Genomic DNA, 14,033 nt, shown 5'->3' on the forward strand with positions numbered 1-14,033 from the left:
AAAGAAGCGGCTGAAATGGTCAATATCAAAGAGAATGTCGTTACTCTCCTTGATGAGTCTGTAGCTTGGAGCATTCTAACTAACACCTGCAAATTAGACAATATGGATGCCTTAAAATCGAAATAAAAATATGAACAATACTTTGTCATATACTTGTGTAATAAGTTGATCATGCTAATCGTTATCCATATAGTCTCAATACTTGTAGATATTATATATTAAAATTTGTATAAATTTATATATAATTTGATAGTAAATGTGACGATAACGTTTTACAATAATACAATGTTTTCTAAATTATATTATCTTCCTAAAAATGTGTAAATAAGAATTATGATGTTAATATCTGAATGATGAAAATCAACTGATAATATAAATCTTTATTAGTAAAGAAGAGTAAGCCAAACCCATGGTTACGTTTTTTTATACATGCAACAAAAACAAATTATAAAAGAAAAGAAAAGAAAAGAAAAACATATTTATGGATATTAATTATTAAGTAATCGATTGAAGTTGAACTTGTGATCACTCTAATGCCATTGTGCTCACTCTAATGCCATTGTGCTCACTCTAATTATTAACTATTAAATTATACTCCCTCCATTACCATAAGTAACATTTTTTAGATTTTTTTTTTGTTCCACAAAGATAGATTTTCTATATTGTTAAGGTACTTTTGAAGAACATTAATTGAGAATATTTGAATTGATTAAGTTTTATTGGTAGAAAGTTATTGGAAAGTGTATAATAAAGTAAAAAATAAATTAAACTATAAACATTTATTAAATTCTTAATAAGCGTACATACTCTAGAAAATCTTACTTTCAGGAACAAATGGAGTAAAAGAAAAGAAAAATATATGTCCATATTAATTATTAAAAAGTGCCATTGTGATCACTCTAATTAAAAGGATGGTATATATTTTACATTCAGAAATGTCTTACTCACCTTTGTGAATAGTAACATATTTTTTAATTATTAGTGGTTGTGATAATGCTTATTAAAATGTCAGCTGCTATTCCGGGGGAGTTTTAGTTTTGATTTACTTGCATGAGAAGTAAGGTAGAATATGTGTTTTAATTTTGTAACCATATAATGAACCATATGTAAATAAAATTTTGTAACCATATATGAGAGTGAATAAAATAACATTAGAGAGGATGAGTTTGACATTTTCACCGAAGCAACATATAAACTATCGCTCTGCAGATTTAATGAACCATATGTAACTTGTTTGAGATGTTAATGATGGTAACGGGAAGTGTGTCATTTAGATAGTAATGCCTTCGATGTGCTGACGATTTGAAGTGAAATGTGGTGCTTATTTCTTAACAAATAGAGCTAAAGAAATAGATGTGCTGACGATTTGAAGTCATATGACTTTGTTGTAATTTGAAATTAAATTAAAAACTATAAGGCGTTGTGAGTGTAAGCCGGTAAGGTAAAATGCATAAGGCCAGTCTGGGTGGAAGTGCAAATTTATGAACTTGAAATGTCTGAGCGGTGCAAATTTAGAAAATATAAAGCAACACAACATAATCTATGAAAGACTTCAAGTGCTCTGACTTCGTTGAGCTTGGAAATAAAATTAAAAAAAAAAAACTAATGCAACAGACAAGTCCACATGTCTTGTAACTTGAGCTCCCTTTGTTCTTCTAAATACTTATTGTGTTGTTTATTTCCAGAGGACTCAGCTTCCTTCTTTTGTCATCATCGCTTCTGTTCCTATAAAGACAATGCTTTAATTAGATAACAACTTGCTTTTGAAATCGACGATATCAGACGAACAAAAGATCATAGAATGAGAGAACCACACAAAAATCGATTCCTAGAATGAGAGTTTAGAAGCCTGAAGTTTTTTAAAAGTGACTCTTGGCTACCGAAAAAGTTTTGCAGAGAAGGTGAAAAAAAGAAACATCAATCAATTGAGCGGACTCTTGGAAAAGAAAACACTTCAGAAGACGTTTTGCAGAGAGAAAAGAGAATCGATTAAGCTGAATAAATTTGATGTTGTTCAGAATGTTAATGTGTTGATCAAAGGAAGCTACTCTAATTTAAAACCATATACATGCCATCATTGTCGTGATCAATACCATGATAGGTTTAAAAATGAAGGAAACTACCCAGCATTCTTAGGAAAATGCGCTTCATAACTCTGATAATAGCATGGCGACTAATAGTATTGAGGCAAACGAAATCTCCACAAAGTAAAGAGAAGTTCTTTGTAAAAAAAAATGGAAGTGGATATTGATTACCTTCTTGGTCCTTTGTTCAAGCATGCCTTTGAGACCAACTTCCACGATGCTGACCATCTAGCTTCTTGTCACTTTGATCTTCACCTTCAAAGTACCTGAGTCTCCTAATAATAAGTTAAGAAAAAAACATTTCGTATGATCTTTTACTGAAGATGTATGACTTTCTGAAGAGGAACCATGTTAGTCTTAGGGTACCTTAACAATGGCGGAAGAAAGTCTCCATTTAGCATGAGGCTAATCTTTTGCGTCATTCCTCTCCACCTTCAAAATCAAATAACCTATAAACACAGTTTCTTCCATCTCAAAGAAGAGAAGGGAAGGTAAGATTAAAGGTTTAAGAAAGCCTCTACGAGATTGGTTGCGAGGAGCAGCGCGTGAGAGTCCTCCTCGGCGGAGAACTCGAAGCCTCTCCACAATCTGATTACATACAAAACCGCCTTCAAAATGAGAATTGGAACGGAGACTTAAACTGAGAGTAACGAAGCCATAAATCTGGCTCTTATGTGTTACAGGGGAAGCTAGGAGGCGGGTATAGTACGTATTAATTGGAGCCGACGACGTTACGGTGAGCTTGACGGTGTGCTTACGGCTGCAACTCTGATAATCCTTACTAATCTCAGGGTAGCAGACAACTAAACCTAATCTGTCTGGCCTCTAATCTCTAAACCCCACCAAAACGCAAAGAAACCATCAATCTCGGGATTTTTTTTTGGGATGCCACGTGGAGCAATTTCCACACTTTTCTATTGATGACTGGAAGCTTTATGGAGCCTCAAAAGATCTCTTTTATTAGTTTTTGATTTTCAAATATTAATTATATAGTTTTTTTTACATTGTATTACGAAGAACAACAAAATTCTGAATTGTATGTTTGTGTGAATATATATTTCCTTAAGAAAAAACTGAAAACTATACATTTTTCAGATAGATGTTTAATATTGTTTTTCATTTCTTATATCGTATATTTACTTATTATTTACTTTTTCTTATATTGTAAGACATCTCTCAATATTTTTTTTTTCAAAATTTTTGTCACAAAAATAACATTGAATAAGTAAAATGACCAAAATAGCCACTTTTTATTTTGAAAATTTTAATTTTAATTTTTTTTTTAATTTGAAATCCTATCCTCAAAACCCCACTCTTAACTCTAAATCCTAAATCTAGATTAGTTAACCCTACGGTATAAAAGTATTTTTACTCTTTAATAAAACTTCTTTTGGTCATTTTTCTTATTAAGGCTATTTTGTGACAAAAACTTAAACTGACCATCTTAAGGAATTTCTCTGTATTGTATATTTATTTATTCTAATTTTCTTGCTTTTATATCAAATGGTAAAATTACAATAGATATTTAATGTAATATTTCTATGTCTTATATTGTATATTTGCTTATTATTTATTTAACTATACATTTTCCATTTAACTATACATTTTTGAGATAGATGTATAATTTTTTTTATATTGTATATTTACTTACTATTTATCTTTTATTATTTTGTATATTTACTTTTTCTAAATTTCTTGCTTTTATATCAATGATAATATTATGATATGTATTTAATGTAATATTTTTATTTTTTATATACTATATTTAGTAATTATTTATTTTTTCTTATATTTTTACTTATTATAATATGTAACATTTCTATCTCTTATATTGCATATTTACTTACTATTTATTTCTTCATATATTGTATATATATTTACTTACAAAAGTATTTGTAAATAATAAAAATATAAAAAAATACATTTGTCAGATAGATGTTTGATGTTAGTTTTTATTTCTTATATTGTATATTTACTTATTATTTATTTTTTCTTATATTGTATATTTACTTTTTTTTATTCTAATATTATGATAGATGCTTAATGAAATATTTTTATTTCTTATACTTAATTATTGTTGTCAAAATAAATATATTTAATTATTATTTATTTTACTATACATTTTTCAGATTGATTTTTAATTTAGTTTTTTCAGTTATAATATTGTGTATTTTTTCTCATATTGTATATTTATTAATTCTAATATTACGATAGATGTTTAATATAATATTTCTATTTGTTAAATTGTATATTTACTTATTATTCATTTTACTAAACATTTTTTCAGAGAGATGTCTAATTTAGTTTTTTAATTTCTTAATTGTATTTTACCTATTTTTTATTTTTTTATATTGTATATTTATTTATTTTAATTTTCTTCCTTTTATACCAAATAATAGTATTATGATAGAGGTTTAATATGATATTTATATTTCTTATATTGTACGTTTCTTTTACATATATTGTATGCTTGTTTTACTTATATTGTATATTTACTTATAAAATATTTGGAAATAATAAAAATGTAAAACTATATATTTTTCAGATAGATGTTTAATGTAGTGTTTCTATTTCTTATATTGTATATTTACTTATCTAATTGTTTTTCTTTTATATCAAATTGTAATATTATGATAGATGTTTAAAGTAATATTTCTATTTTTTATATTATATATTTACTTATTATTTATTTTATAATATATTTTTCAGATAGATGTTTAATGTATTTTTTGTATTTCTTATATTGTATATTTACTTATTATTTTTTTATGTTTTATATTTACTTATTGTAATATTATAATAAATGTTTAGTGTAATATTTTTATATTGTATATTCACTTATTATTTATTTAACTATACATTTTCATATATATGTTTAATTTACTTTTTCCATTTTATATATTGTATATTTACTTATTCTAATTTTCTTGCTTTTGTATCAAATGATAATATTATGATATATGTTTAATGTAATATTTCTATTTATTATATTGTATATTTACTTATTATTTATTTTTTCCTTATATTGTATATTTAATTATTATTGTTTAATGTAATGTTTGTATTTTTTATATTTTTATTTACTTATTATTTTCTATTTTTTAAATAATAATGCATCATCTCATGGGAGAAGTTTTTTTCGCTGATGTGAACCCTATATGGAACCTCAAAATGTCTCTTTTATTAGTATCTACTTCTACTAATGTATATTTACTTATTGTGTATTTTTTCTTATATTGTATATTTACTTATTCTAATATTATGATAGATGTTTAATAAAATATTTCTATTTTTTTAAATTATATATTTACTTATTATTTATTTTTCTAAAAAAAAAATTTCACACAAATGTTTATTTTATTTTTTTAAGTTCTTAATTGTATTTTACCTATTGTTTATTTTTTGTTATATAGTATATTTATTTATTTTAATTTTCTTGCTTTTATATCAAATGATAATATTATGATAGAGGTTTGAAGTAATATTTATATTTCTTATATTATATGCTTGTTTGACTTATATTTTATATTTACTTATAAAATATCTGGAAATAATAAAAATGTAAAACTATACATTTTTTAGATAGATGTTTAATGTAGTTTTTTCATTTCTTATATTGTGTATTTACTTTTTTATTGTATATTTACTTATCTAAATGTTTTGCTTTTATATCAAATTGTAATATTACGATAGATGTTTGATGTAATATTTCTATTACTTATATTGTATATTTATTTATCTACTTTTTATTGTAATATACTTTTCAGATAGATGTTTAATGTATTTTTTGTATTTTTTTATATTGTATATTTAATTATTCTTTATTTTTCTTATGTTTTGTATTTACTTATTGTAATATTATAATTAATGTTTAATGTAATATTTTTATATTGTATATTTACTTATTATTTATTTAACTATACATTTTTCATATATATGTTTAATTTAGTTTTTTCCATTTTTTATATTGTATATTTACTTACTGTTTATCTTTTCTTATTTTGTATATTTGTTTATTCTAAATTTCTTGCTTTTATATCACTGATAATATTGCGATGTATATCTAATGTAATATTTTTATTTCTTATATACTATATTTACTTATTATTTATTTTTTTCTTATATTTTATATTTATTTATTCTAATATTACGATAAATATTTAATATAATATTTCTATTTCTTATATTGTGTATTTAGTTATTATTTATTCTACTATACATTTTTCATATATATGTTTAATTTAGTTTTTTATTTCTAAATTTTATATTTACTTATAATTTATTTTCCTTATATTGTATATTTACTTATTAGTTTAATGCAATGTTTCTGTTTATTTATTTACATATTATTTATTTTTTCTTATATTGCAAATTTACTTATTATTTATTTTCTATTTTTAAAATAATAATTCCACGTGTCATCTTTCGGGAGAATTTTTTTTCGCTGATGTGGACGCTCTTTGGAGCCTCAAAGGGTTCCTTTTATTAGTATAGATTTTTTAAATAATAATGTCACATGTCATCTTTCGGAAGAATTTTTTTCGCTGATGTGGACGCTCTTTGGAGCCTCAAAAGGTTCCTTTTATTAGTATAGATTAATGAAATATGCTTAAATGAATTTAAACTTCATATTTTATTTTTTGTCTTTTTCAGTTACCTTAATGAAATATTCTTAAATAAATTTGGACATAATGTCATTTAATCAAAAAAAAAAACTCATGAGTTATCCTTACTTGCATAATTTTAATAATGGTGATTTTTAAAAACGTGCATCATTAAAATGTTACCTAAAAAAAGCAGCACTAATATATAACATGCATCAATAAAACTAGAATTTGACTCACACAATTGTATATATATTATTTTCAGTTGATTAAATTTAAAAATAATTATTTATTTAAAAAATATTAAAGAATGACTATGTTTTTAAAAATTATATGGTATTATTTGCTCATAACTCATTTGTCATTTGATAAATTGTTAGAAAGAAAATTTTAGCATAATATAACTCAGTTGTGATTTGCTAAATTTATGGTTTTTATTTATATTTTTTATTATTTAATTATAATATTTTCATTTTATATTTGAAAGATAAATGAATTTTCTTTCAAACAATATTTTTTTAAATGTATTTTTTAAATAATAATCAATTAAAGTTGTTATTATCATTGAATATCATTATTTTTGACATAATTTGAGTTTTCGTTTACATCAAAACTTATCATATTTTAGGATAATTTTAATTTAAAATGTAATTTTCATATTTTTCAAACAATTCTAAAAATATTTTTTAAATATTTTGTTATAATTGTTAAAAAAATATTGAGTTGCATTTCAAATAAAAAGGTAAAGATATTAAAAATATTCTAATTAAAATATGTAAAATTTAATATAGTTTTAAAGAAATAGTCAAAATAAAAAAAATTACACATAAAATAATCATGATTTTTGTTAACTGGGCGGATCATTATTTATATGATATCTCTCACGAAAGAAAAATTTCTGTTTTTAAAATTATCTAATTAACTCTATACTCATTTTTTTATATTTTTATATGATATCACACATTCGTAAAAAAATAGATAGTTTAAGATGCAAAAAAAAATATTTACTTAATGAATATAATATAAACGAATATTACAAATACATCATTTAATAAAATAAATAATTAAAAACTGAAAATTTATATCCGCGCTGGGGCACGGATCAGGTCTAGTTTTATTTTTATGTAAAATAGTAAAGAAGCAATGCTGCACAAGTAATACAAGACTAAATATGGACTAATACTGGGCTAGCCACATAGAATTCGTGATATGATGGTCTTGCTATTTTTTATACTCTCAACAAAAGGCCTGATATAGGATTGACTGCCTATTCCCCTCTGTAAAAGTTTAACCCTATGTTCTCCCACCCAAACTACTAAGAGCAGCATTAACCGAGTCGGTTGTTAACCTATTTTGGATTTTTTTTAAAATGAAAAATAGAGAAATAGCCAAGACATGTCTCTTGAATAAGAGAGGCAAGGAATGTCTCTTGTGAGACAGATGGCAAAATCTGAGTGGGTAGAGGAGTGGTTTGGTGTTTGAAGCGTTTCTTTCTCTCTTTGCTCTCTCTCTCTCGTCGACGATGAAACGGCGAATCGGTGGCTTACTGCAACGTTTCTATGGTTTCTTCTCTCCCGCTCTCTCGTTCTGATTCGCAGCGATGGTTTTTTTTCTCCCCGGTGACTTTCAACGACGAATACGAGAAGGAGGGCATGCGCGAGTACTCTGCAACCACTGATATCTTGCATATTTCCATTATCTTTTCCATTCATCCATGTGCATTTTGATCATATAGACTAGGATTTAGCCATGTTTAGGTTACATTTTGCATACATGAGTCTCTATCAGGTGTTGGAGTGCCACATGGAGTTCTTGGGGCTATTTGGATGCATTTGGAGCTCAAAGGAGGTGAAATATGTGATCATTGGACGAGCAGAGCAGGGGAGCGAGGCTCCACAGCGACGTCATGAGGTCGCTCCAAAGCACCTCTCAGAGCGACCTAGCTGGAGCGACCCCGTGAAGTCGCTCGCCATATTCACCCAGTGAAGCGACTTGCCCAGAGCGACGCGCCTAGGTCGCTCGCATCTCACACCCCTCTCGGAGCGACCTCCCAAAGCGACACCCCGAGGTCGCTCGCGTCTCTATGGCGAGACGACACGAAGCGAAGCCCGGAGCGACCTCTCAGAGCGACCCACTGAGGTCGCTCCCGAAGGCCAGAGCGACCTCTCGGAGCGACATGCCGAGGTCGCTCCGCGTCTATTGTTGGGTCGATTTTCTATTTTACTTAAGGGCCTTTTGGTCATTTCATTATGCACGTTTTATTTTCTAAACCTATGTTTTAATACTCTGTAAGCCACCAGGAGGAGATTATCTTTTGATCTATTGAGAAATACACAAAAACTCTCTTGAGAAGTTCATCTCTTGGATTTTGATTGTTATGTTCTTGTGTTCTTGTTGATTTCTTATCTATTTCTCTACATGATTAATCTGAAATCCAATATGGGTTTAAGAGGAATCATGGAGATTAGTGAGTAATCACCTTTTGAATTCATGGGTTAGGGAGATCAAGGGTGATTAGGTTAGTTCTAGGATGTTTTAGTGTAGATCATTCTTGTTCCTTGCTAGTAGAGTATTCATAATGCATCTTCTGAGTTGGCCACTCAAAAGTTGATCAATAGGCATTTCCCACCCAAAAGGTGTTTGATGAAATGCCTGAGACAACTCTCCTAGGCTTTTAGTATACTTTGCCAAAGACATTTGTTGTTAAAGGTGCTAAGATAGCTAATAGACTTGTTAGTAATGATTGCTTTCATATTATTCAACCAAAGACATTTGATGTTTGAGATATGTTAGCAAATGAGCATTCATCTAGACATAGAGCTTGCTTAGAATTGTGTCTAGGCTTAAGGTTGATAGTTTGATTGATCATTTGCCATCCTTAGTTCGATACTTGATCACCCAAGGTCTAATCCCTATGCCCATGAGTTCTCTTTTCCCTTAGTCAAGAAAGTATCATTCTGTTATTGCTTTTAGTTTTAGTCATAGCTTAAAACTCATCTAAATCATTGGTTGCACTTAGATTAAGTGAGTACTTGCATTCTCAGTGCTTTGATATCCCTCAGAACTGGTTCGACAATCACTATACTACAACATTTGTCTTAGGAGCCTTGAAAACTCCTAACATCAAATTGGCGCCGTTGCCAAATTCTGAGTAGATTTAACATTGAGATTTAGTCACTTGCTTGAGACTAAGTCATTTTATTTTCTTTTGTTACTGATTCTTCTTCTTCACCTACCTTTAACTTTCAGGTGTATGAACTTGAGGAGCAGGGGTCCATCAAACCTAGTTCCAATAGTAGCAGACATCAGAGCTTTCGAGAGGGAGTGTGCTAGAGCTAGAAGAGAAGAAGAACAACAAGCCCACTTGCAGAGATTGGATATTGATATGGCAGATCCACCGCAAGGGGCAGAACACCAACCGCGGGCAGCTCGACCCATTGGTACTTATGACCGGCCCAACATTCATGGTCATAGACTAGGAATCCGAGCACCGGCTGTGGCAGCCAACAACTTTGAGGTCAAGTCAGGACTCCTCAACGTGATCGAGAACAACAAGTATCATGGCTTGGCTTTAGAGGACCCATTTGATCACTTGGACAGGTTCGACAGCTACTGTGGGTTGTCAAAAACCAATGGTGTGTCCGAGGATGCCTTAAAGCTCAAGTTATTCCCTTTCTCTTTGGGGGATAAGGCACGTCAGTGGGAGAAGTCTCTACCCAGCGACTCTATCACCACTTGGGATGAGTGCAAGAGAGCATTCTTGGAGAAATTCTTCTCATCCTCAAGAACTGCTAAGCTGAGAAATGAGATCTCCAGTTTCCAACAGAAGAACTTGGAAGGCTTCAGTGAAGCCTGGGAGAGATTCAAGGGCTACCAAGCTCAATGCCCACACCATGGTTTCTCTAAGGAGAGCTTGCTGAGCACATTCTACCGTGGTGCTCTTCCTAAGTACAGGGCCAGACTGGATACAGCTAGCAATGGGTTCTTCTTGGGGAGAACTGAGGAAGATGCAGAGGAGCTGGTTGACAACATGGTAAAGAGTGATGCAGTCTACAGTGGAGACCACGACAGAAGCAGTCGAACAGATGATAAGCAGACGAGGAAGGAGTTGAAAGCTCTACAGGATAAGATAGACATCCTCCTTGCTGATAAAGCCACACAAGAGCAGCTGCACTTTGTTGGTAACCCAAGCCAAGAGACACCACCTGTTGTCCATGAGGTTGAGGGTTTGGAAGGTCAGGAAGAGCTGTGTTTCATCAACAACAATGGTAGCTGGTACAAAAAAGAGCCCAACTTTCAGTACAACAACTACCAACAGAAATCCTATCCCAACAACCAACAGAGTGGTTATCCGCCTCGAAACAACCAGCAAGGCAGCTATCAACCTCAGCAAAACCCCTCATCTGGTTCCTCTGCTCCTCAAGAGAGCAGCACTGACACCCTGCTGAAACAAATCTTGGAGTCTCAGACTAGAAGTGAGAAGCATGTTGGTTATGAGTTGAAGAACCTTCATTCCAAGATTGATGGGAGCTACAATGAGCTCAACAACAAGTTCTCACATCTTGCTTCTACAGTCAAGAATTTAGAGAATCAGTTTGCTTCCATGAACACTCACCAGACTCGCCAGCAAGGATCTCTACCTGGAAAATCTGACCAAAACCCCAAGGAGGCCAAAGCTATCACCCTTAGGAGTGGTAAGCAGTTACCTCCTACAACCCTCACCAGGGATGCTGAGAAACTAGGTGAGGAGGTGGCCATCAACTTAGATGATGAAGTGGTGATTGTTGATGAGAAAATCAATGATGAAATCTTGGAGAAGATTGTGGAAGCCAAGGGTAAAGGAAAGGTTGGGGAAGAGAAGAAAACAGTGAAAGATGGTGAAGTTCTTGCTCCAGCAAGTGAGAATTCTTTTGTTCCTCCTCCCTATGAACCCAAACTACCATTCCCTGGTAGATTCAAGAGGCAGCTGCTAGAGAAGTACAAGGCTTTGTTTGAGAAGCAAATGAGTGAAGCTCAGGTTGCAATGCCCATCATCGATGCTTTCATGTTGATTCCTCAATACAACAAGTTCCTGAAAGATGTTGTAGCTGCAAAGAAGAAGGAAATGGAAAGCATGATGATTCTTACCCATGAGTGCAGTGCCATCATCCAAAGGCTTGATGTTCCAGAGAAGTTAGAGGATCCAGGATGCTTCACACTACCTTGTGCTCTTGGACCTATGGTATTTGAGAAATGTCTCTGCGATTTGGGAGCTAGTGTCAGCGTGATGCCTTTGTCTGTTGCAAAGAAGCTTGGATTCACTCAGTACAAGAAGTGTAAACTCTCTCTGGTGTTAGCTGATCGTTCAGTGAAGTACCCTGTGGGCATCTTAGAGGACCTACCTGTGAAGATTGGAAGGTATGAGATACCTACAGATTTTGTGGTGCTTGAGATGGGTGAGGAGGCTCAAGACCCATTGATTCTTGGAAGGCCATTCTTAGCTACAGCAGGAGCAATTGTTAAGGTGAAAGAGGGCACGATTGATCTCCATTTGGGTAAAGGGCATGTTCTCCACTTTGACATCAAGGAGAAAATGAAGAAACCAACTGTGTTCGGGCAAGCCTTCTACATTGAAGAGATGGGCACTCTTACTGATGAGCACCTTGAAGAGTTACCACCTGAGGACGACGAGGAGGGAGCATCTCCCTCTACTCATTCTCCATAGAAGGTAACCCACTACTTTCCCTTGTATATACCATTTCGTTTTTGCATATTAGTTTTCTCTTTTTGGGTATCTCTCTCTCCTTGACAACACAGAGACTGTGTCATTTAAGTTTGGGGGAGGTACCAAGTATTTGATCACGTTTGCTTTGATGATTTTGAGTCTCATGCATTGCATTATACATATATATTTGCATAAAAAAAAAAATTCATTTAGTTTGCATCATTGGCATTTCTAGGAGAGTCTAGAGCATATAGGTTGCATTTACTTGCATTGGGAGCAATGATTTGAAATGCCTTGTAAAGAACATTACTTTGCACCTGAATAGCTTTGCACCTCTCACCTCTCAAAACACTTGTATGCTTCGAGCCTTGAAGACTCTTCCTGAAACTTGTTGATTGCTGAAACTCAGTCTTTGAAGCCAACTACAACCTTATTTGAACTGAACGAACTTAATGCTTCTTGCTCATGGTCCCTTGTGTACTGAGTCATGGCTATACACACTTGAGTTGTCACATCCTTTATGCCAATCTTATTTTGACAAACTCTAGTGGTAGACCACTCCCAAAACCTTTCCCTTCTTTTAAGCTTTCATTGTTTGATGAGTGAGGCCTTCTTCGGAAAGTCTTACATGTGCATAATGTTGAGAGTATCGGGAACGACAATGCTTGATCTTCATTCTTGCTAGATTGGGCACTCTATTGTCTAGCTATAGGTGGGGGGTGAGAGTTGTGATTATGATTTGGGAGCAATGAAAAAGGAAAAGAAATGACTCTTTGTGTTTAAGTGAATTGTCTTATTGGGATAAGTAGAAAAACCTCTAGCTCAAGTTATGAAAAGTCTTGGCCCCCATAAAAAAAAAAAAAAAAAAAAAAAAAAAAAAAATAAAAAAAAAAAAAAAAGAAAAAGAAAGAAAAGGGGGCTAGCAAAGTTGTTAGGAGCTAAGTAATGTTTTGAGGTTGTGAAAAATCCCTTGTAGATTTCAAAGAGAAGGAGTTAAAGTTCTTAGGATCTTTTGGTGAGAGATGTGAGTTGGGTTTGACATTTGGGAATGATTGTGTAATTGTATGTTTGGGAAAAGGGTAGAACAATGGAGATTGAGCATTGTATGCATGAGTTGATCCCTTTCTTAGATATATTATGTGCAATGTCAAGGCTACTTGTTTCGAGAGTAAACCACCTTAAAGATTTTATGTTTCGAACCTCTTGAATCACTTGAATAAAAGCCTTCCCTCACCCAACCAAATGACTTGGACCAACTGACCATTTGCAAGAATTCACCTGATGTTTTGTGCTTAATGAATGTGAGAGTTGGTTGATTTGAATGTGTGGATGCTTGATGATGAGTGTAAGGGCAAAAGAGTTGAGATAGGCCTAGAGAAGCTAGAGTGTAATAAGAGAGTGTGCTCATGCTGGATTAGATGTTGAATCGAGTACTAGTTGTGTTTCTTTTGGCTATGAGCTCCCACCTTCAAACCTCTCTCCCTATGAGTTCTAGAAAGTTCACTTGTGGACAAGTAAAAGAACAAGTTTGGGGGAGTTGATATCTTGCATATTTCCATTATCTTATCCATTCATCCATGTGCATTTTGATCATATAGACTAGGATTTAGCCATGTTTAGGTTACATTTTGCATACATGAG

At 31.7% G+C, this 14,033-nt stretch overlaps 1 long non-coding RNA gene and 1 other non-coding gene across 2 annotated transcripts; both read right to left on the minus strand.

Moving 5' to 3' along the window:
- Positions 1 to 2,450: 2,450 nt before the first annotated feature.
- LOC125583819 lies at positions 2,451 to 2,898 on the minus strand. The gene is made up of 3 exons (XR_007320876.1): positions 2,794 to 2,898; positions 2,606 to 2,672; positions 2,451 to 2,516 (listed from the first exon to the last, which is right to left on the minus strand). It is a non-coding gene; the product is annotated as an uncharacterized LOC125583819 (long non-coding RNA).
- A 7,583-nt stretch (positions 2,899 to 10,481) lies between these two features.
- On the minus strand, positions 10,482 to 10,588 carry LOC125584615. Its single transcript, XR_007321527.1, has one exon. It is a non-coding gene; the product is annotated as a small nucleolar RNA R71 (small nucleolar RNA).
- Between the last annotated feature and the right edge of the window lie 3,445 nt (positions 10,589 to 14,033).

Source organism: Brassica napus, chromosome C3, assembly GCF_020379485.1.
Source record: "Brassica napus cultivar Da-Ae chromosome C3, Da-Ae, whole genome shotgun sequence".
NCBI lineage: Eukaryota > Viridiplantae > Streptophyta > Magnoliopsida > Brassicales > Brassicaceae > Brassica > Brassica napus.